Below are 24,635 nucleotides of genomic sequence, written 5' to 3'. Positions count from 1 at the left end.
AGTGGAAGAAATCAGAAATGTATGAGGATGGTTTAAGGAGGATATTGGGGTCAAGCAAAAGGTTTATTATTATCATTATTTTTTAGTTAAATTTTATGTTTATTTTAGTTTACATCATTCATTTCCACAAGACTTTGAGTTACAAATTTTTTCCCCATCTTTCCCCTACCCACCACCCCAAAACAGCGATCCCACTGAATATCCCCTCCCACAATCTACTCTCTCCTATATCCTCCCCTATCCCCTCTCTGACTTTCCAGCAGGGCAAGATGGATCTCTATGCCCTGGTACCTGTATTATTTCTCAGTTGCATGATAAAAATATTATTATCATTATTATTATTTTAATGCTGAGGGAGCCAAGGGCCTATTTGCAGGCAGCAGGAAAGGGCCAGTAGATAAGGAGAATGATGTTCAAAGGGGGCAATTCCAGGAAGAGATGGGAGGGGACAGAATCAAGGGCACAAGCAGAGAGCTTGGCCTTTGGAAGGAAAAAGACCACCTCTTGCTCAGAGAATAGACCAAAGAATGGGGGATGATGTCAAGAGGTTTGGGGGTGTGGAATAAGGGAAAAGAGGGAACTCATAGTGGGCTAGCCTTGATTTTTCTCAGAAAAATAGAATACATGGTCTTCTGCTGAGAGAGAGTGGTGGTATAGAGCACTTCAAGAGAAACGAGATAGTTTAGAATTGTCATTGAAGGGAATGTCAGAATCAGTAAAAGGACTTGCCAGTCATCAGGGAGGACCCAGATGAGATTGGTATGGTTGTGGAACTTGTCCTGGAAGTCCTGGAATAAGAGTTGAGAAGGCAGATTATAGGGGTAGCCAGTGGCATGATGGTAAATGTTTAACAACTGGCTTCCCTCCCCCAAAAAAGTACACATGATACTTTTACATTTAACAAATGCATTATTAACATTTTCCATCACTTTCTTAAGTCTAGATAATCAACAAAGCAATAAAGCAAGCTGTGATTGGTAACCTTTGCTGAGTCCTAAAATGTAAATGCTCCCACTGAAAATTTAACAATTGGGGGCTGCTAGGTAACACAGTGAATAGAGCACCGGCCCTGGAGTCAGGAGGAACTGAGTTCAAATCCAGCCTCAGACACTTAACACAAAAACTAGCCATGTGACCTTGGGCAAGTCAACTAACCCCAATTGCCCTCCAAAAAGCAAAAAAAAATTTAACAATTGGCCCTCCAGTTGGTTCAAGATGGCTCCAGCGTGTCCCTGGTAGCTGTAACCCAGAATTGGGGTTTGTCAATGTATAAGAGGCAACAGAATAAGGCACAAGAGATTCAAGGCTATGTGACAGTGTAGAGCTGAACTGATCAATGTAGGGTGCAGACTGTGAAGGCAAGAAAGTGAGACCAAAACACAAGCTTGTGGAGGGGAGGATAGGTTTAGGGGGAGGGAGGAAGGATGGGAGGTTGTGACAAGAGGGCAATTTCCAAGCTCAGAATCATGGAGGTAGCACTGTTCTGGAAGAGGGTGAGGTCTGACTGTGAACTGAGGCATTGAACTCCTTAGAGTAGGAGGGAGAATGACCTGGAGGGGAATAGATGACTTACTACAACATAACCTGGGCAGGGCCAGCTCAATGAACAGCTTAGGACGTGTCTCTCTCAGAGCCTCAGTTTCCTCATGTGGTAAATTGAGGGGAGGTAGTGATTGGATTAGATCATCTGTATTGAGATTATTTATTAGATTATTTAGATTAGATAATCTCTAATTCTTATTTCTTTTTTTAAGCAAGTGGGGTTAAGTAACTTGCTCAAGGTTACACGGCCAGTTATTTTGCGTGGGTGCCAAGTATCTGAGGCCAGAACCAATCCCAGGTCTCCCAACTCCAGGGCCGGCGCTCTTACTCACTGCACCACCTGGCTGCCCCTATAATTCTTATTTCTAACATTCTAAGACGTCTGTGTGTAGGATGCTGTTGACCTCACCTGTCCCCAAATCTCACAGAATTTAGAACCACATTGGAAAGTACTTTAGAGTCTATCAGGATCAGTCCAACCAGAATAAGAATCCCCCACTTTCTCTTGAGATAACCCATTCTTCTTGTGGCCAGCTGGAGCTGGCCAAGTTTTGAGATTTCTGCTGCTGGTGACCCTAAATCAGCCTCCCTGCCTCTGGCCACTGTTCCTAGTTCTGCCCTCTGGGTCCAAGCATAACAAGATGAGTCTCTCTTCCCTGCTACAGCCCTTCAAATTCTTGGATACAGTTCTCTTGGGGCCTTTGTCTTTTCTTCCTCAGGTTAAACCCTCCCAGTTCCTTCAGCTGGTCCTCATGTGGCACAATCTCAGTACCCTTCATCGTCCCAGTGGCCCTCATCTGGACAGTCCCCATCTTACTAATATCTTTCTTAAACTGTGGGACCCAGAACTGAACCCAAGACTCCAGATGGCATTTGGCCAATCATAACCCTTATCCTGGCCATTATATTTATTGTACTGTCATTTCAGTCACGTCTGACTTTGTCAGACCCCATTTGGAGTTTTCTTGGCAGAGATACTGGAAGGTTTGCCATTTCCTTCTCCAGGTAATTTTACAGATGAGAAAACTGAGGCAAACAGGGTAAAGTGACTTGCCCAGGGTCACACAGCTACTAAGTGTCTGATGCCGGATTTGAACTCAGGAAGACGAGTCTTCTTGACTCTAGGCCTGGCCTTCTATGCACTGCAGAGTGGATTATATTATATTATACTTCACTAACAACATATTAGCTTTCTCAGCTGTCTTATCCCATTGCTGACTAAGATCGAGTTTGCAGTTCACCAAATTCCCCAGATCTTTTTCAGATGAACTGCTGTCTAGCCATGCCTATGCATTCTTGTCCTTGTGAGGTTGGCTTTTAGAATCCAAGCGTAAGACATTGGTGCCTACTGAATGTTCTCTTTCTGTATTCCACTTACCTTTCTAGACTATAAGATCTTTCTGGTTTCCAGCTGGCATTAACAAAGTCAGCGAGCCCTCTTAGCTGGGTATCATCTTCAGATTGGGTAAGCCTGCCATCACCACTCCCAGCCATTCAAATACCATAGGAAGCAGCTCAGCTGTATCACATCTATCTGTCAGTCCATTGGGTTAAGGAGTCATTTCACCAGAAGAGTCCCATTAAAATGGAAATATGTTTCTTGGGAGAGCTTAACCTTAACCCATCATCAGTCATTGACACAGCATGAATCGGTGGGTTTATGAGGGCTATCTGAGAACAAGACACTACCCTTCCAGTCCTTCCCTGGGGGTTCCCAGACCCCTCAATGAGCTCCCCCATTCTCCTCACTGGGCTCTATATCTTCCTCTCTGAGTCCAATCCCCTCATACTTTTTATTGCCTACCCCTCCCCCAATCTTATTAAGCCTCCTGTGGTGTATTCTTTTTTTTTTGGAGGGCAATTGGGGTTAAGCGACTTGCCCAAGGTCACAAGGCTAGTGTGTGTGTGTGTGTGTGTGTGTGTGTGTGTGTGTGTGTTAAGTGTCTGAGGCCAGATTTGAACTCAGGTCCTCCTGACTCCAGGGCTGGTGCTCTATTCACTGCTCCACCTAGCCTCCCCAACCTGTGGTGTATTCTAATCTGTAAACTAGAATAATCCAAACCAAGGGTGGGGAACCTGTGGCCTCAAGGCCACATGTGGCCCTCTAGGACCTCAGGTGTGGCTGTTTGACTGAATCCAAACTTCACAGAACGAATCCCCTTAATAAAAGAATTTGATCTGCAAAACTTGGACTCAGTCAAAAGGCTGTATCCCAGGACCTAGAAAGCTGCATGTGGCCTTGAGGCCACAGGTTCCCCACCACAGGTCCAGACTTTTTCCTCCTGTCCTCCAGGCTTGCTATGCCTTTGCTCACACCATTCCCCAGTTTGGAAGAAATTACCCTGCCCCCCCCCATATATGATTACTGAAATCATTCTCTTTCTTCAAGCAAGAGGTGCCACACAGATGCCATGTCTTCCATGAATCTTTTGTTGACCCCTCACCTCTCCTTCTAGCCCTCCTGCTACCATGAAAGTACTCTTTCCTCCTCCGATGTCCTCAGAGTATTTTGTCAGGATCTTTCCCTTCCTTTCCAGACTCTCTTGTATCTTACCCACTAGTATCCACGTCACATCCCCACTATTGGACTGTAAGCAATGTGAGGACAGGGACTATGTCTCTTTTCGTCTCTTTCTCCTTGGTTGCAACATGGTACCTGGAATATTACAGGCACTTAATAAACCTTTTAAAAATTGAATAAAGATTTTTTCAAAGTCCTTAACTCTGGCATTATTCTCCATCTCATCACAGCACCACATCACTTCTGGGCAAGTCATTTTAACCTCTTTTGGTCTCAGTTTCCCCACCTGTAAGATAAAGGACCTAAATTAGATGCTCGTCAAGTTTCCTTCCCAACACTGACATTCTGTTTTAAGGTCCCATCAACCTCACGCATTCTCTATTTGATGTTCTAAGGTCTCTCCTAGCTCTGACATTCTGTTTTCTATTCTAGGGTCCTTCCCAGAACTAATATTCTCTGTTCTAAGGTTCCTCCCTGCTCTAACATTGTCTTACGGTTCCTCCCAGTCCTGATGTTTCATGTTTTGTTTTCTGAGGTCCTTCCCAGCTTGGACATTCTGTTTTCTTTTTTAAAGTCCTTCCCTATTCTGACATTCTGCCCTTTGTGTTCTCAGGTCCCTTTCAGCTCTGACCTTCCATGGTCCTATGACCCTCACTCTTTGGCTGTGACTCTGACCATATCTGGGTTGCAGAACTGGGGACCAGAGGTCAAGTTCACCCCCTTTCATACACATACACACACACACACACACACACATACACCTTTGATAGCCTGCATGGAAAGAAATGAGAATTAATGAAAAAAACTAATGTACCCCATCCTCCTTCCCCACCCCCCCAAGATGGTAAGGGCCAGTAGGACAGAATATAGAAAAGAGAAATAATCAGACAACCTAGGCCTATATGAAGCAGTCAACTCTTGCCCACAGCCCTGCCCGCCACTGCTCCCCGGCCTGGGGCAGGGCTTGGGACCAAACCACAGGGCTGTGGGGAGGCTGTCAGCTGGGTGGGGCAGCAGGGTGAGGCAAAGATTTCCCCACAGATAAGTTAGTTGCTGGCAGTCTGTAAGTGCCCTGGTGGGGGAGGGAGGCATAGGGGCAGAGGCTAGGCCAGTGATGGGAGGGGAGGGGGAAACCCCACCAAGCAGCAGGAAGCTTAGCAGGATGGGGAAACATCCTGCCCTACAGGGGGGCTGGGGGGGGGGGTGCGGCCAGCCATCTGACCCTCAGTACAGCAGAGCAGGATTCAGTGTGACGCAGGCGGCAGGCCCCTCTTGGGGCCCATCCAAGGTCATATACTTACTGATTTTCCAAAAGGAGCTTCCTACAAGGGGGTGGGTGGGGGTGGGGATGGGGGCTCTCCCACAAGACACAGACAGACTCAGGACCTTGCACATGGGATCACTGGATTTTAGAGCCAGAAAGGACCTTAGGACATAGAACAGAGAATGTCAGGGATGGGAGGAATCTTAGAACAGAGAATATCAGTACTGGGAAGATCCATAGAAGATAGAACCTTGGGACATAGACTAGAATATCAGAGCAGGAAGTGAACCTTATGGAATGTCAGAGCTAGAAGGGTCCATACAACATAGAACCAAGAATGACAGAGCTAGTGCCTTAGAACAGAGGAACTTTGGAACATAGAATGGAGAATACAAAATTTGGAAAGTAATTTAGGATATAGAACAGAGAATGGCAGGCAAGAAAGGGACATTAGAACACAGATCATGAAATGGCATAGCAGGGAAGAACAAAAAACAGAGAATGGTAGAGTTGGGAGGAGCTTTAGAACATAGAGCTGGTTTGGGGGAACCTTAGAATATAGAACATAGATATCAGAACTTAGAACATAGAGCTGTGTGGGTGGGAGAACCTTAGAATATTGAAGAGATAATTTCAGGGCTAGATGGGACCTTAGAACAGAGAATACTGGGGCTGGAATGGACTTTAGAATATAGAAAAGAGAAAGATTTCAGAGAGAATTTAGAACATAGGCCATAGAATGTTAGGGCTGAATCCAGACTTTCAGAGCTGAAAATAGACCTTAGAACATAGAATGCCCAAACTAGAAGCATGATAGAGTTTGGAAGAAAGCTCAGAATTATTTAGTTCAGCCCCTCCACTGTACAGAGTAAAGTGATGCCCGGACAGGGAAATGCATCTGTCCAAGGTCACTCAGCTAATAAGTGACAAGAGTCAGGACCCAGACCCAGAGCTCTTTCTGTTACCCCACACTGGCTGTACTCAGAGGGTTGTAATGAAAGCAAGAACATGGCTGGAATTCTACCTGCAGGTACACTAGATTTGCCACAGATACCTTTCAAGATCACTTTATTTTATTTATTTTTGCCTTTTGGAGGGCAATTGGGTTTAAGTAACTTGCCCAAGGTTACATGGCTAGTTTTTTGGTGTTAAGTGTCTAAGGCCAGATCTGAACTCAGGTCCTCCTGACTCCAGGCTGGGGCTTTACTCATTGTGCCACCTAGCCACCCCTATTTTATTTTAAAAAATTTTTTTTGGATTTTTGGAGGGGGGATTGCAGGGTAATTGGGGTTAATTGACTTGCCCAAGGTCACACAGCTAGTTAAGTGTCTGAGGCTGGTCCTCCTGACTCCAGGGCCGGTGCTCTATTCACTGTGCCACCTAGCTGCCCCAGATCATTTTATTTAAAAAAAAATCCTCTTCCTCCCTGTCCCTGAGGAACACTGCTTAAGCAGCCAATTACATGTATGTTATATGTGCCACCAGTAACACTTGTACTATGAACTGCACTAGCCAATGGAACTCCACTGCCTTGTTTCCCAGGATCATAAATCTAGGGTTGAAAGAGGCCATCGAGTCCATTTTATAGATGAGGAAACTGAAACTCAGAAGGGTACAACAACCTGAACCTAGCTCCTCTGACTCCGACTCAAATCTAGCCCTTTTTTTCTATTGTGTTTTAATTAGTCACAAAAGTTATCCATTATTGGAGGGAAGTAGGATGTAGTAGATAAAGTTGTCAGGTTTGTTTTAAAAAAGATATGTCTTCCTGTCCCACCTCAGACATTACTAGCAGTATACCAATGGGCAAATTGCTTAACCTCTGTCAGCCTCAGTTTCCTCATCTGTAAAATGGGGATAATAAAAGCACCTGCCTCACAAAGTTGTAAGGATTGAATGAGATAATACATATGTGAAATGTCTTTGTGAACCTGGAGGTGTGTATAAATGCCAGCTGTTGTGATTAATTGAACTAGAAGGGACCTTAGAAAGGTCATTGAGTCCAATCCTCTTATTTTACAGAAGAAGAAACTGAGGCCCAGGGCAATCAGGTGACTTACTCAAGGCCATACAGCTAGTAAATGACAGAATAAATCAGTCCAAGTATTTCACCATTCATGACTCTCATATGAAGCATCATAGTAGCCATGGGGAGTAGGTAGAATAAATATTCTCCTCACATATATTGTCTCATAAAAACTGAGACTCGGAAAGGGACAGAAGTGGCAGAATTGGGATTTGAACTAGGGTCTTCTAACTTCAAATCATTCCACTCCCCCACTCTCCAAGTGTCCCATCCATGTTTATACTGTCTCTCCACTTGGGACTGTCATCTCCAGGACTTGTTAAAAGCTTCATATAGGGATTTGGGGGAAGGAGAATTAAGGTAGGAAAGGACCTTGAATTTAGGAGGCAGGAGACTTGCGTTGTCCGACAAGAACTCCTCCATGTGCTGCCAAATGTTTAACAACCGGCTCTCTGGGGAGAAATGTATGCTGGGTACACTTTGAAGTTGAATCTGCATTATTATGAACGTTTTCTCCATCACTCTCTTAAGTGTAGACAGTCGACAAAAATTAAGCAATGCTTTCTGGATTTCTAATTTGTTAGTGCTCACAATGAAAATTTAACAATGGGCTGGAGCCCAACTGAGCTGACTGAAGCACTGGCCCTCCCTCCCCCATTTGCTGTGTGATTTTGGGGGAGCTAATGCCCCTCTCTGGGCCTTAGGAGATGTGAAACTGTCTTGGGAACAAAACCCAGATATAGATGTTGGTCGCTGTTATTTCAACAGTCGGGCTTCCATTTAGGACAGCCATGGCTGGGCGGGGGTAGCAGTGACCTGGAGGAGTCGCCTGGGAAGGGCTGGTGACTACAGCTTAGCTCTGGGCCTTGCACTGGGGGTGCTTGGTAAATATTGAGTGAATGAATGAGCAAACATGCACGCACATATTTACATTGTGTTCCAGTTCAAGGAAGTGTGTTTGTGGGCCATGGACCATAATAGAGCTGCTCTGAATCCCAAGCTAGGATGGGGGAAACTCTCTGGATGCCAGGGGACCTTTGTCAAAAAAGAATCTGGGGATTGTCAGCAAACAATCACAACGAAACTTCTGTGAAAACTAGATTTATGGGGCAGCTAGGTGGCTCAGTGATTAGAGCACCAGCCCTGGAGTCAGGAGGACCTGAGTTCAAATCTGACCTCAGACACTTAATACTAGTCATGTGACCTTGGACAAGTCACTTAACCCCAATTGCCCTGCCCTCTCCCCTCAAAAAAACCCAAACAACTAGTTTTATAACAAGAGAAATGAACGTGCATGTAGAAGCCGGAGAGTTCACAATCCATACAGAACTTTGGATATTCGAGATCTAGGTTGGAATCTGGCCACCTATATATGAATCCCATCTCGATATTTACTATTTGGGTTTACCTTAGTTTCATCCTCTGTCATATGAGGGGGTTGAATTGGATGGCCTCTTCGGTCCTTCCCTGATAAAAATTTCCAATCCCTAATCCCTTCGTTTCCCCATCATCGAAAGATGAATCTTTGTCCTCCTGATACAGAGTTGACTAAGGAAAATGCTCTATAAACCGTAATTCACAAGAGAAACAAACATGAATCCACCTGCTGCACAGTGATCTTGGTTCTGATCTCTCTTCTTCACTGTGTTTGTCTACTTTACAGATGCTTTTCTCCAGTTTAACAGGCTGTTGGCTTTTGTTCTCTCATTTACTATGACAACCTCCCTTTATTGGATGGTTTTAATCCACTCACGCCGAAAGTTATGATTGTTAGGCCTGTACTTTCCTCCGTTTATGGTTTTTGTATTGTTCACTTTGTCCCCAAGCTCAGGGGGGACTCAAAGGGGAAGCCACTAGCTCATACCCTGTGATCACAAGGATCCTCGACTGTTCTTTTATGTCCTGGACCCCCCTGGCAGTCTGGGGAAGGTGTGGACCACTTCTCAGAATATGTTTTTAAGCTTCTAAAATAAAATAACATAACATTCCAAAGGAAACCAATTATATTGGAAACCGGTTATCAAAATATCTAGTTTGAAAAGCCAAATGTACAGACCTCAGGCCCAGAGAAAGATTACCTCTTTCTTGGAGACTGGACCAAAGGAAGAAAGCTGGGGGGACAATGTAGACAATGTAGGGAGGGGGGTGGCACAAGGGGGATGGAGGGATATTGTCAAGTTATTTTTGTTGAGCTGGCTAGGGCTTCCAAAGAAATCCCTGCCCACATCTGAAAAACTCCCGGCATTTGGCCCATGGCCACAGCATCCACACCCTCTCTATAACCCCAGCTTAGGCCAGTGCCAGAGTTCTTTAGGTTTTCCCCCAACTCCATCTGATCTCTTGGATACCCCCACCCCCACCCCGCACCCACTCCCTGGGGCTGGAGCTCTTTTCCAAACATTTGTCACCTGGATTTAAACTGGGTTCCATCACTAAATGTTTGCTTGGAGGTTGCACTGCAAACTTGGGGGAGGGGCTGGCATGAGCCCAGGTGCACACCTGGCTAATGTGGCCCCCAGGACTTTTTTTGGCATCTGTCATTCAATTCAATTTAATTCAACATGAATTTATGTAGCACCTACTAGGCGTCTGAAACAGTGTGGAAGAATTGTGCCCATTTTCCTCACTTGGCAGATGGTATTGCCTAAGAACAATGAGGGTTATACCACCTTTAAATCAAAGAATGAATGTCTGTTCTTTCAGGAAGACAAAAGCCTCCAGAATTTAGATCTATGATTCCACTGGAATTATCCCAAAGGAGACTAGTCTTCCTCATAAAGTACTGAGTTCCATGTTACTGGTGGTCTCCAAGCAGAGGCCTCGTAGGGGATGTTGTAGAGGATTTCTGGCTCTTGTCCTCTGGATACTCTTTAGCAGGTTGCTATCCTTAGTATAGCTAGGTGGCACTGCAATGGATAGAGTACCAGGCCTGGAGTCAGGAAGACTCATATTCCTGAGTTCAAATTTGACCTCAGACACTTACTAGCTCTGTGACCCTGGGTAAGTCACTTAACCCTGCTTGCATCAGTTTCCTCATCTGTCAAATAATCTGGAGAAGGAAATGGCAAACCTTCCAGTTTTGGAAGGTCTGCCATTTTACATTGTGTTCCAGTTCAAGTAAGTGTGTTTGTGGGCCATGGACCATGATAGAGCTGCTCTGAATCCCAAGCTGGGATTGGGGAAACTCTCTGGAAGCCAGGGGACCCTTGTCAAAAAAGAATCTGAGGATTGTCAACAAACAATCACAACTTAACGAAACTTGTGTGAAAATTAGGTTTATAACAAGAGAAATGAACCTGCATGTGGAACCTGGAGAGTTCACAATCCATACAGAACTTTGCATATTTGAGATCTAGGTTGGAATCTGCCAAGAAAACCCCGAATGGGGTCATGAAGAGTTAGACGTGACTAAACAACAACTGATCCCTCCTGAAATATTGTTCCTGTTTTCACCAAATGGAAGAGAATAGAGGCTGCAACCTCTAGGCTAACAAGATTGACTGATCACTTGTCCCAGTATATTGTAGTGGAGATTCCTTTGGTGGATTGACTGAGCTAGATGGCCTCTGAGGTCCCTTCCAACTCAAAAACTGTATGATTCCTTGACAAACTCTAGAACAAGAGTTCTTAGCCTGGGCTCCATGAATATATTTTTGTAAAAAATATTTTGATCACTACATTTCAATAGAATTGACTTCCTTTGTGATCCCTTGTATTTTATGCATTTAAAACCATTACGCTAAGAAGGAGTTCATAGGTTTCACCAGTCTGATGGCCAAAGGGGCCATAACACATACAGAAAGATTTAGAATTCCAGTTCTTAATCATATTACTAATGGGATGGTGAATGAAAATCTAGAAGAGGAATCAGTGATCCCAAAGAGCCAGCCATGGCTTCATGAGGAGCATGGCAGGCCAGACTAACTTTATTGCCTTTTTTGGACAGGGTTACTAGTTAGACTGGTAGATGAGGGTAACAGTGTAGGAATAATTTACCTAGATTTTAGTACAGCATTGGACAAAGTCTCTTAGGCTATTTTGGTGGACAAAATGAAGAAATGTGGACTAGATGACAGTACAGTTGGGTGGATTGGGATGTCAGTGGCACAATATCACCTTGGAAGGAGGTCTCTAGTGGAGTGCCCCAGGGATCTGTGCTAGTACTATGCTACTTGAAAAAAGTTTTATCAGTGCCTTTTTTAAAAAAGCAATTGGGGTTACTTAACTTGCCCAAGGTTACAGGGCCAGTTTTTGTGTGTGTGGGGGGGGTGTTAAGTATCTGAGGCCGAAACCGATCCTGGGTCCTCCCGACTCTGGGGCCGGTGCTCTTACTCACTGTGCCACCTAGCCGCCCCTATCAGTGCCTTTTTTTCAAGTTTGAATTTTTATTGACATCTCTTCCCTTTCTATCACCTTTATTTCCCAATATGTTCCTCCTCTCCCTTCCTGGATAACAAAGAACAAAAGAGAGAGAGAACAGTTCAGAAAAACTTGCTGCTATTTCAGTCATGTCTGACTCTTGTGATTCCATTTGGGGTTTTCTTGGCAAAGATACTGGAGTGGTTTGCCATTTCCTTCTCCAGCTCATTTTACAGAGGAGGAAACTGAGGCAAAGAGAGGTTCAATAACTTGTTTAGGGTCACACAGCTAGTAAGTGTCTGAGGCAGGATTTGAACTTAGGATTTCCGGACTCATCTATTTTTAACGTGGGAGAGGGAAGTTATGTGACTAGGCATTTGAAAAAGAGCTTTGGGGTTTTGCCTACCCAACTTAAGTGTGTGCACGTGTGGCACAGGAGTGCTACAGCAGCCCAGAGAGCTAAGTCGATCTTGGCCTCCACGAAGAGGGGAAGACTGAGTAGAAGGAGGTCACTGACCAGTTGTCCTCTGCCCTCATAGCTCGAGTGTCATAGTCAGCTCTGGAAGCTGTAGCTTAGGGAGGATGCTGATGATTTTATAGAGGAGAATAAGCAGGATTTTAAAGTGCTCTGAGACCATTTTGGGTGAGGAGGAGTTGGGGGTTTTTACTCTGGAGAGAACAAAGCATGGGGAGGGAGCCACAGGAACGATCTTTAAATATTAGAAGGCCTGTCATATGGAAGAGGGATCAGACTTGTTCTCCTTGGCCCCAGAGGGCATAACCAGGAACAAAATGGTGGGGGGGGGGGGTATAGAGAGGGAGAATTAGGCCCTAACCCTTAGCATCTGCAAAGGGCTGTCTCAGGAAATAGTTCCAAGTCCCTATTTGCTAGAGGCAAAAGCAAGATGATCAGGTATGCTAGTATGAGAAGCACCCACCATGGTACAGGGGAAAGAGCATTCATCCTAGAGTCATGGGACCAGGGTTCAAATCCTGCTTCTGATTATTACCACCTAGGTGACTCTAGGCAAGTTACTTCAACTCCCTAGGCCTCAGTTTCCCCTATAAAATGAGGAGGTTGAACAAGACAAGTCTCTTAAGTCCCTTCTAATTCTAAATGCCCCCTGAGGTTCCTTCCAACCCTGGAATTCTGTGACAATGTCTGTTTCTGTCTACGTGTATCTTCATTCATATCTCTCCAGCATGTTTTTTCACATGTATCCCAGCCTTGGATTTCCTCATGAGTCATTTCAGTCATGTCTGATTCTTTGTGACCCCATTTGGGGTTTTCTTGACAAAGATACTAGAGATACTGGAGTGGTTTGCCATTTCTTTCTCCAGCTTATTTTACAGATGAGGAAACCAAGGCAAACAGGAGGCCCTATGCAAATCACTTTAGAATTATACTCACTTGATCCTCACAACCCTGGGAGGTAGGTGCTCTTATTATCCCCATTTTACAGATGAGGAAACTGAGGCAGACAGAGCTTGCTTGAGGAAGGATTTGAACTCAGGTCTTCCTGACACCAGACCTAGTACTCTATCCACCTAGCTGTCCCCAAGACCTAGCCTTAAGATAGCTGAACACCTTGTTACACATTGTGCATTGGTATCACTAGACATCTGAGACTGTAGGTTTATTACTGGCTCCTTCCTTGGCTTTTCTTTCCTGTGCACTCCCCTGTGTCTCCACTGCCATTCCCCTTCCTACACTATAGATCCTTTCTTTCTTGCTATCTCTCTTGGTAGATACAGAGGCAGTTTTCTCCTTTCCTTATTCACCTTAAATCCCTTCGGGTGAGATTTTCAAGACACTATACATATATATATATATATGCACATATATGTGTTTGTATGCACCTATGCATGTATATGTGCGCATACTTTGTCAGTCATTATCCCTTGCCAAGAATCCAGCATTCTTCCACTGTATTTGAAGTAATTTCAAATACAGAAGTCCATTCACACATACCAGGTTCTTAAACAACAGTTCCTTTCCCAAATCTGCCTTTCTCTTCCAAAGCCCTTTCCTTCCATCAGCAGCAATGATGAAAACACTACCCATGCCCTGTAGGACTTCAGTTACTCCTTGCCCGAGTCAACTTCATCCACAGCAATATTTTCTAGCTTCCTCCTGGCAGGATCATTTGTGCCCACATAAATCACCAGAAATGGGTTCGAGTCATCAGATTTGACAAGTCTCAGAAGGCCTGACAAATTTGGAAAAGTTCCTCCATCTATCACCTCTTGGGTACAGGCCCCAGGAAGAGGGCAGACCTCTCTATTGTTCTCATATTGATAAATAGGCCCTCATCAAGGAGCCACTCCTTCCCTTCTCTGACCATTACTGACTGAACTGCCACCTACACCTGGGAATCGGGAACATTATTCCTTGGAGGACAGGCAGCTGCTGCTTCTTGGAAGGGTCTAGCTCTTTACTTTGGGAGAAGAGGTTTCTACCTACATGACTACTACCGGTCTTCTCCCCACTCCCCCAGGCTTACAGCCACCCAAAGATGCTCCTAGTCACACACATACACATACCCCAGTGCCTTCCAGGGGAGTCCAGGGTCCTTGGGAAGTGTTGCCAGAGCCCCAGGGGCTCCCTGCCAATTTGGCAGCTGCAGGATGACTGATTCATAGGACTGTAGGGTCATAAATTTAGAGCTAGAAGGGGCTTTAGAGGCCATTGAGGCCAAGTCCTCCATCTTATGAATGAAGAGGCTGAAACACAGAAAGGTGAAAGAACTTGCCCACAGCCATGAAGCTCTTAAATGGCTCATCTTGAATTTGAGGTCAGCCTCACCGACTCCCCAGTGTCCTCTCCCCTGTACTGCCTAGCCTCTGAGGCTTTACCACTCAGAAAATGCCCTCGTTGGAACCTCAGATTCTTGGGTCCTCCCCCTGCTCCCACCACTGCCATTTTCCTGGTCTCCATCTAACTAGGCCTGTGCCTTCGAAGGGAACACGCTGAGCCCATCTGAATCAGATTCTACTTGTGTTAATGAGAGAGGCCTAGACAACACAACTGAATGCATTACACATAGATTAAGCACTTCATCTGCACCCCTCCCTTTCCCAGTAACAGAGAGGAGGCAAGACTGACAAGAGGGGCCTGAGAACCTGAGGATGGACTAAGGGGGTGCGAGACCCAGGGAGTCAGGACCTTTCCTTTCCTGCACTTCACACACACACACTCACAGTCTCTCAAACACTCTCACACATACACATTCTTTTTCACATACACACTCACACACTGTCTTTCTCTCACACACACATTCTGTCTCATATATACACACATACATTCTCTCTCACATACATACACACACTCACACAGTCTCTCACACGGACACAAACTCACACATTCTCTCTCACATACACACACACACTCACACAGTTGCACACACACATTAACTGTGTGACCATGGTCAAGTCCCTTTCCCTCTGCTAACCCTGAGGAGGTTCACTTGGGAGGGCCCAGCTCCAGAAGCCCCACCCCTGTCAGCTCTCTCTGACCTGGAGGGGGGACAGTCACCACAAGGGGGAACTTCTGAAAGGCCAAGAGCAGGAAGTGGCCCCTTTCCTCTGGGGGAGCAGGCAAGAGTGCAGTGAACAAGCAGGCTTGAGGCCTGCAAGTGCAGGCCCAGGGAGGCTGAAGGAGGTGGGGGCCCTGCCCTACCTTTCTAAGAGGGGCTTTGGGGGGGGGGGGAAGCAGGGGAGGACCTGTCTGGGCAGGGAAGAACTAGAGTGGGGGGTAGGGGGAGTGTTCAAGGAAGCCATACACATTGTGCAGGGAGGAGCTTTCAGGAAAGTACAGACAGGGAGGGAGGGGCCCAGGGGGAGGATGGAGAAAGAGTTAATTGAAGAACGGAGCCCAGAGTGAACACACCAGTTTCTAGGAGGCTGGTTGGGAGGGGCTGGAAGGCGGAGATAGTGTTGGTCTCTCTTTAACAAAGTGGCCCTTCACTAAAAGGGAATCTGACTTAATATCCTGTTGGGTCACGGTCACACATTACCCCATCTCCTTAAACAAACCTAATGAATTGACTTGGTCTGTGGCAAACCCTTCTCTTCCCTTGGCCTGGGACCCCTAAAGGATATTAGGGATTCCCCTAATATCCAAGCCTCGAGGCCTGGCCAGCTGTGCCTGCATCCATGAACACTTTTCCTGCCCCACCCCCACCCCGGCACCCTGTGAGTTCTGGGTGGGCCCAGTCCCAAAGTTAGGATCCCTTCCCCAGCATGGGAACTCCATCATTAGTGGGACCTCCCTGACTTAATAGATCTCCAGATTTTGAAATATAGCAGGATGCATCCCAACTTACCTGCAAGAGCCCTGTCTGTGCAGCCCAAGGACCTGTATTCAAATTCAGGTACTGCTACTTAGGTCTTATCTCACAGAATTCAATTTCTCAAGCTCCTTGGGTGCTAGGCCCATCACTTGGTGCTGCAAAGATAAAAAAGAACAGGTCCTGCCCTCAAGAAATTGCTATTCTATTGAGTGGGGAAACCACAGACTGACATAAAGCTGGGTCCAGACGGCTAGAACTCTGCCCACCCTCTACACACAGGTGGAAACCATATAGACACTGATAAAGTAAATATAGAATGAATATAAAATAAATATAAATGCTCCTCCTTGTCTCTCACTGCCTCTGTGACCTTGGGCAAGTCACTTCCCTGCCCTAGGTCTCAGTTTCCCCCTCTGTCAAATGAGAGGATTGGATTAGATACCACAACAAAGCTAGGATTCAATGTTCGTAATTAGCGTGCAGGAAAGAAACATTTATTAAGCCAGAAACTGCTCTAAGCACTTCACAAAGACCTCATTTGATCCTCACAACCCCCCTGGAAAGTAGATGCTGTTATTATCTCCATTTTACAGTTAAGGAAACTGAGGCAGATGGAGGTGAAGTAACTTGCCCAAGGTCATACAGTTAAAATTTGAACTCGGGTTTTCCTGAGTCCAGGCCCATCATCTTTCCACTTCCCTACCAGCTGTAGGAGATGGGGGTGGGGGCTGAAGGGGCAGCACTAACAATAGGACAAGCCATTTCCTCCCTTGGGGCCTCAGTCTCCTCCTCTGAAAAATGAAGGGGGTGGACCTGCCCTGAGGCTCATTCTAGCTCAGACTGGGTCTGATTAAAGACCCCAGCTTCTCTCTCCCCTTCCTTGAGTCAGCTTTGACCCTTAGTGATGCTGAGCTGGGACAAGTCCCTTTCCCTCCCTGGACCCTAGCTTACTTATCTGTAAAATGGGGGTAATTGGTACCCTAACTCTACAGCTCTCTGATCAGCTGTGGTCAGCAGGGTGTTAAGGAGCAGCTCATGGCAGGCTGGGTGGGCATTGGCTGGATCAGGGGCTGCTTTCTGGGTGCTTTCAGTAGACAGTCTGGGGAGGACTCTTTTTCCCATCACTGTCAGTACCGCCCCTTCCTTCATGGCCCTTCTGCATCAATGTTGCCACATAACCACAACCCCAAGGGTGTTACAGGGAGGGAGAGGAGCTGGGGGCTGGGGAGATCTCTCCTGACAACTGCACCCCACCCAATCCCTCCTGCCAGGGCCCCAGGCGCTCACAACTGTTGCAACCTGGGACCCTCCCCCACTAGGTAGTTTGAGAATTAAGTCTCCTAGAGTCAACCCGGAGCCATTGAAGATTTCTGGGATGCAGGAGAGGCCAAGGCTCTCTGGGTGACACCCAGTGATCCTCACTTAACACTTTCACCAAATTCCAGCCTGGAAGAATCTTAGCACAGACTCTGGCAGAGCTGGAGGAGACCTTAGTGAGCACAGCATGGAGGAAAATGGCAGAGTTGGGAAGGTGCACCCCCCCTCATTGTACTAGAGAGGAAACTGAGGCCTAGGGATAGGAGGAGTCTTTTGTCACCCTGTTAGGAAGTTGGACTCAAACCTTCACTATTCTTTCTACCAAATTAGGCTCTCAGAGATTTGGAGTTGGAAGTGACCTTAGAGGCTTTCCAACCCTTTCTCATTTTACAGGTGAGGAAACTGAGGCCTAATGAGATGAAGTGCCTTGCAGGGTCACCCAGCTAGTAATCGTCAGAGGCTGGACACTGATTCCAGTCCTCTGACCCATAGAGCACCTGTGTCCCCACACACCTCATTTTCTGGAGGAGGACCTGGTGGCCTCGGATCACAGAGGGTGAACACAAGTCTCCTGCCTCGAGGGTGGATGGGTCACTACTGCTGGGCCTCAATTAGCTACTGATAAGAGTCTGGAGACTAATTCTAGTGCTGCCACAAACAGACTGTGTGATCCCTCTGGGTCTCAGTTTCCCTATCTATAACACTGCTGGGGAGTTGATTACATGCTTTCTAAAGTCCTTGTGGTTCTGGACTAGGATCAGGAGCTCTAACCAGATCAGCTGTGGAAAGCAGGCCCCTGAGGGCAAGAAGATAGAAGGCTAGGAAGAACAGATGCCATGGATTTTCTTGCTTGCTGATCATGACCCTAAGGGTTAGCTCCAGAATAGCCTTGAGATTCAGCTGCCCATAGGCACTAGACCTTAAAAGATACCGGGTCTACCCCCTGCCCGAGCCCTTCTCATTTTCAGAGGAAAAAACTGAGTCCCAGAGTGGGGAAGGAGCTTTGCTAAGGTCAGTAGGCTAGCAGAGCTGGGATTTGAAGCTGCAGCTTCCAACTCCAGCCTTTTAACAATTCCTCTTGCTGTCTGACTCTTCATGACCCCTTTTGGGGTTTTCTTGACAAAGATACTTGTAGTAGTCTGCCATTTCCCTCTCCAGCTCATTTTGCAGATGAGGAAACTGAGGCAGACAGAAGGTAAGTAACTTGTCCAGGGTCACACTGCTAGTAAATATCAGAACTCAGGTCTTCCTAACTCCAGACCTGGCAGCCTGTGACACTTGGGTTCAAAGCTGGCTGGAAGGTTCCTTAGAAGCCAAACCCCTTGTTTTCAGAGGAGGAAACTGAGGCCCAGGGACAGGCAGGGACTTTCTCAGAATTACAAAATCTATAAAGTAGAAAAACAGGGATTTGTTGGCACCAAATCTGGGGCTTTCCCCACTTTCCAAGTCTGGTGTCTTCCTAGAGCCACATATGCCCACGATGCATGGTCTTAACACAATCATAGAACCCTGGAGGGGACCTTCAAAGGCCTCTAGCCATACCCTTAAACTCGAAACTCCAGAACTATACAAGGTAAAGCTCATTGGATCTGCTCAGTTCTTGCCCACAACTTCCCCTCTTCTAATCTTGCCTGGGGGTAGGGGAGGAAGGAACTGGTCCAGAAGACCTTCCCAACCTCAGGGGTGGGGACTGGAGAAGGGCCACTGCTCCTAGTCACTTCCCCCAATGCATATGGGGTTGACCCTTAAGCCCAGCCCCACTCAGTCATTCCCCACCTCCACCCCCCATGAATTTCACAAAAGAGAAAATGAAAGCCCAGAGATAATGACTTGTTCACACAGTGGTGTTATTGGGAGCCTGGATGGGAACATAGTTTAATTCAATGCATCTGGTACTTGTATTGAGTGTGTATGTGCTGAGCAGTAGGGCTAAAAAGACCAAAATGAAGAAATCCTGGCCTCCTGGAGCTTGCATTCTGTGGGGTATCCCACATTTAAACTGATAAATGATTACAGAAAAAAATAGAAGGGAAGAGCATTCATAAATAATTAATGGCATCAGGTTTCAGATAAAAAGTGGCTCCGCCTTGAAGCAAACTCTGGATTCTGGGGCCCAGGTGAGGAGGGAGTGAATTCCAGGAACCCAGATGCTTGTGGAAAATCTGGGAGGCGGGAGGAGGAATGCTGTAAAAGAGTGCTTTACCAATAGGCCACATCGGCTAGCAGGCAGAATACATGAAGGACCGGAGTTAATGTGGAAGAGTCTGGAGAGGTAGGCTTAACCCAGAATGTGAAGGGCTCTCAATGCCAAAGCCAAGGCCCATTCCACGTGTCATTTTGGATCCTCCGAGAAGCCTCAGGACGATCCCTGCCCTTCCCCCACCTCAAAGAACCTATGGGCAATATTAGGGACCTTGGAATTTCCCCAGAAATTTCAGGTGAGGGCCAGGGCCCAAGGCAGGCCCTGGAACCATGTACTGAGTTTAGTCAGAGCTATGTTAAAACCAAAGCTGGAATATGCTAGGGCCTGGAGGACAAGGAAGGAAACAGGGCTTTCATGTAAATAAGCACATAGAGACCCCAGGCGGCCCAGCTCCCACTGTCTCTATCTTTGCCTCTCTCTCTTCCTGATTTCATCTCAAATGATGGGGGTGGCAGAAAGGAACATGAAGGAGGAGCTTTATTTAAAAAAAAAATCAGCTTTGGGTCCCAGCCCCCGTGTGTGTGTGTGTGTGTGTGTGTGTGTGTGTGTGTGAGAGAGAGAGACAGAGACAGAGACAGAGACAGAGACAGAGAGAGACAGAGAAAGAGAGACAGAGAGAGAGGAGAGAGGGGAGGGGGGGAGAGAGGGGGGAGAGAGGGGGAGAGAGAGAGAGAGAGAGAGAGAGAGAGAGAGCGAGCGAGCGAGCACTGGCAAGGGAAGGAGAATTCTGCACACTGGAGTTGGAGCTCAGGATTGGGGAGAGAGAAGAGAGCCCAAGGTTGTGTGTTTGTTCCCTGCGACAACCTGTTTGCTGGCTCCGATCTGCTGGGCTGAGCTCCGTGGCCAGGGACCACACCCCTCGCCCTGTCCGGCAGTCTGGTAAAACGTCAATATCGGAGTTCATTGATCACGAGCCTAGGGTGTGTTGTAGCTGCTAGTTGATGGAAGTTGTTGGCTAGTGGTTCATCTGTATAGAGGTACAGGGTAAGTGTTCTGGGGGGCACTTTTTATGGGCAGTGGTTGGGGGTGAGGGGAGGCTGTTGGGGTGAAGTTAAGACTTCTTTTTTCTGGCCTTGGGCGAGCCCCTTTCCCTCTTTAGTTTCTTCCTCTGTAAAATAGGAAGGAGGAAATGTTGGACTACTTGGCTGACAACAGGTTCCTTCCAACTGGAAAATCCTGAGTATTCCTGCCAGGCTTCACGGAAGGGGTGTGTTTGTGTGTGTGTGTGTCTGTGTCTCTGTGTGTCTATGTCTGTGTGTGTGTCTGTGAGTGTGAGCGTGTGTGTGGTGTTCCTCAGTGGTCTGAGTGATGGGCATGAAGGGACCAGTGAAAGGGGGTAAGAGGGAGCTAGGAGGGAAACAGACTTGGCAGGCCCACCTTTCTGTCTATCTGGCCTCTGGCCCTGTCGGTTCACATGAGGGGGCCGTTTGGTACTAGCAACGTGTGTAAGCTCCACTGGGTCAGCTGAGGGAATTGTCACCAACGCACTCCGTGACTCACTCGCTCACTGACTCAGTCACTCACTCAGTCACTCAACTACCTACCCACCCACAGGGGACCAGGATCTGGCACTGAGCTGGGGAGATCCTGAGCGGAGGGGGGAGGCCGAGACTGGCTGCTGCTGCATCCAAACCGCTGTGCGTCTTGGCAATAGTGAGGCTGCTTCCCGCGCCCCCACCCCCGCGCAGAGCACCCCAAGCCATCCTGTGCTCCATACCCGCGCCGGACCACAGGCCGCTTGCCCATCCTCTCCGGTGGGGACGCTCGGACCGGGGTTGGGGCCGCGTAGTCCCAGGAGTAGGGGAAAAGGGGGAAAAGGTTCCCAGGGCTGAGCTCAGCCCCGCCGGGAAGCAGAGGTGAGGACTGAGGCCCCGCCCGCGGGCCCTGGGGTTCCCAGGGCTGAAGGCCTGTGGCCCCTCCCCCCCTCCTTCCCGCCGGTGCGGCACCCCCCCCCCCCCACCGGCCTCCGGGCCCCCGGCGGCGGTTTCCTGGGGGGCGGGGGGGAGGGGCTGCGGTGCTCTGAGCTCAGGAGGCGGGGAGGGGGCAGAGTCCGCATGCAAATGAGAGCCCCTCTTCTCCCTCCTCTAGGGCCCTCCCCCTTCTGTCCGCACTCCTCAGACACCTGCGGACACCCGAGCCCGAGCCGGGGACGCTGGCAGCCTGGCTGGCGGCGGCCTACAGGGTCGGAACGTTCTCCTCCGGGGGGCGGGGCCCGGGCCGGGGGCGTGTCTGGGGCGGACGCCCGGGCCCGGGCCGCGCGCTGGTGCCGGTCGTGGCCGCCGTCGCTCGGGGCGGGCTCCCGGCCAAGGCGCCCCACCCACCCCAGAGCCCGCCCGCCGGTCGCGGAGCCCCAGCAGCGGCGGCGGCACCACCGGCAGCGGCGGCGGCGGCGACACCGGCACCGGCTCCGGCACGAGCAGCGCGGGGAGGCGCGAGGTTCTCAGAGTTTGCAAAGTGCTTCAAGATGCTTACGATAGAGAGGAGGGAGCCCATTGGCTCCTCTTTCCCCCCTCGAGTGTGCTCCAGGCTTCTCTCCTCCCCGGTGGTGCCTGAGTCGGCTTAGGTTGCCCGCACAGCACGGGGCCCGCGCTGCCCGCACTGTGCCCAGCAGGGGTGGTGGGATCGGCCGAGGGAAGGGGGAGGTTCTTGCAGCGGTGGCCATCTCGGTGGCCTGAACCCCTGCACGCGCCCCCCATCACCAGCTCAGCTATCAAGCCTTTGAGCTTGCCTCTGAAAACGGGGGCCCAGCATGACAGAGCTGGTTTTTAACTGGCAGCTGGCTGTAGCCCATCACAGGGCTGGGCTAAGGAAGGGCTTTCGATAACTCTGAGCCTCTATCCGGCCTCCTGAGCACCCCCCTCCTCTCATTGAGTACCTGGATCTCATTGATTCCCCCTTCCTCGAACTGAACCCAGCACCCTCAAGGAACCCCTGAATCACCTCAACATGGCCCCCACCTCCTTCATTGAATCTTCTACTTCCTCATCTCTTGGAGACTTCCATTCCTCATTCACCTCCTCCCTGACCCTCCCCATCTCACCGAGTCAGCCACTTCCTGATTGAGTCTGCAACCACTCATAGCCCTCCCTATCCTCTCACCGAGTCCCCTATTCCTTTATTGTGTCCCCTGTCCCTTCCCTTAGCCCCCAAATTGCCCTCATTGAAAACCTCATCTACCTTCCATCCTCTTCCGGAGTCCTCCCATCCTTCCCCAGAACCCCCACTCTCTATTGGCTCCCGAAGTCCCTCCCATGCCATCCCTAACTTCCCCCATCCCCTCACTGATCCGTTCCCCATCGTCCTTGCTTTTAGCCCTCCATCACCCTCGATCAGCCCATCCCATCCCATCCCATCCCATCACCGAATGATCCCCATCGTCTTTGCTTCTTGAAGAGCCCTCATGACCCTCGAAGATCCCCTTCCTGAGCCCCCATCACCCTCATGGAGCCCTCATCAAGCTCCATCCCCAACATGCCATCCTCTGCCCCTTGGTCCCCCCTGCCTGGAACTAAATTTTTCTCACATTCACTTGCCAGTATCTCAAACTTCTCTCAAATCAGGAGCTGTCTCTTCCATCGAGGCCTTTTCCTTGACCCTGTGTTGGCTCTCTCTCTCTCTCTCTCTCTCTCTCTCTCTCCCTCTCTTTCTCTTTCTCTTTCTCTCTCTCTCTCTCGGAATTGCTTTGTATTACTTGGTAATATACTTGGTATGAATGTAGCTATATTTCGTTTGTGTCTTCTCAGTAGAATGGCAGCTCCTTGAGGGAAGGGCAGCCCCCCATGCATGTAGTAAGTGATTAATACATGTATGGTGAATTGAACTGATAGCACTTCCCCCCACCCATTCAATTCAGTTTAGCCCATATTTAGGGAGTGCTCACTACTGAATGGCCCAGGGCTCAGGATGCAAGAATACCAGGCAAAAAAGAAATCACTGCCTTCTGGAGTTGCAGTCCCCTTCTGGCAGGCTTCTCAGACTCCTTTGGGAGGGCAGATTGGGCTGGACTGGAAGGGGAGGAACAGACCACTTGACTCTCCTGGTGTATGGGAGGGGGAAGGGGGCTTTCTGCCTATGGTCTCCCAGAGTTGCACACACATACACTTTTATATGTAAGCGGGCAGGGCAGGCACAAATACATGCATGAGCTAACAGTCCCCATACACCACACACCACACACCTCCTGGCACAGAGTTGGCAACCAGACTCTCATCACTCATCCACAGGATGACCCAGACTGCCACAAAGAACATGGCCACAGGGAAGGCCCATTTAGGAGTAGGAGGTCTCTGCTAAGCCACCTGACAGAAAGGATACAGCATTCTGGATTGGCTGAGAGGGAAGGGCGCTGGCTGAATGGCCAGTGGGTGGTGGTGAGGGGGAGATAAAACCTTTTTTCTAATTAGTTGGGAAGGGGCTGGAGTGGTCAGCAGCTAATAAATTCTGACCATTTATTAAGCACTTACTGTGTTCCAGATGCTATTATGATACCTATTTTACACATCAGGAAACTAAGGCAGAATGAGGTAAAGTGACTTGCTGAAGGTCACAGCTGGATTTGAACTCAAGTCTTCCTGAGACCTGGCCCAATGCCTTCTCCTCTTCTTAAACTGTGGGTCTCCATCTCATATGGCTTTAAGAAATGATGAAGGGGGTGGGGCGGCTAGGTGTCAAAATGAATAGAGCAAGGGCTCTGGAGTCAGGAGGACTGGAGTTCAAATCCAGCCTCAGACACCACAAAACTAGCCATGTGATCCTGGGCAAGTCACTTAACCCTAATTGCCCTGCCTTCCCCTCCAAAAAAAAAAAGAAAGAAAAGATGAAGGGGCAGAGTTTAAGAAGCCCTGATAGGACACCTAGCTTGGACTTGGGAAAGAAAGGTAAAAAAGCTTTAGAGGTAAGAGGTACCTTAGAAATTGATTAGGCCAGGGTGGGGAACCTTCCACCTTGAGGCCACATGTGGCCTCCAGGTGGAAGATTCCCCACCCCTGATCCAACCCTCTCATTTTACCAGCAGGGAAACTGAGACCCAGAAAGGAGTAACTTGCTCAAGGTCAGAAGACCTTTGGGAATTAGCAAAGCCAAGATTTGAACCCAGGTCCTGTGATCTTACT

At 48.3% G+C, this 24,635-nt stretch overlaps 1 protein-coding gene across 3 annotated transcripts in view; it reads left to right on the top strand.

The window, feature by feature from the left end:
• ELF4 (E74 like ETS transcription factor 4) overlaps positions 1–24,635 on the top strand; it is a 60,513-nt gene that overhangs the window by 13,614 nt on the left and 22,264 nt on the right. Inside the window, exon 1 of one of the 3 annotated variants that reach the window (XM_069074058.1) lies at positions 19,441–19,593. The exons of 1 other annotated variant lie outside the window; for it this stretch is intronic. The gene's annotated coding sequence lies outside the window, so the exon portion shown is untranslated. Of the gene's footprint in view, positions 1–19,440; positions 19,594–20,175; positions 20,509–24,635 lie in introns of those variants that run through there. One more of the 3 variants, XM_069074057.1, reaches the window with a different exon arrangement.

Source organism: Petaurus breviceps, unplaced genomic scaffold (genome assembly GCF_028583685.1).
Source record: "Petaurus breviceps papuanus isolate PSGF00001 unplaced genomic scaffold, PetGlider_PUasm1.0 90881, whole genome shotgun sequence".
Taxonomy (NCBI): Eukaryota; Metazoa; Chordata; class Mammalia; order Diprotodontia; family Petauridae; genus Petaurus; species Petaurus breviceps.
The sequence above is the reverse complement of the archived record's forward strand: the minus strand, read 5'-3'. Positions and strand labels throughout refer to the sequence as shown.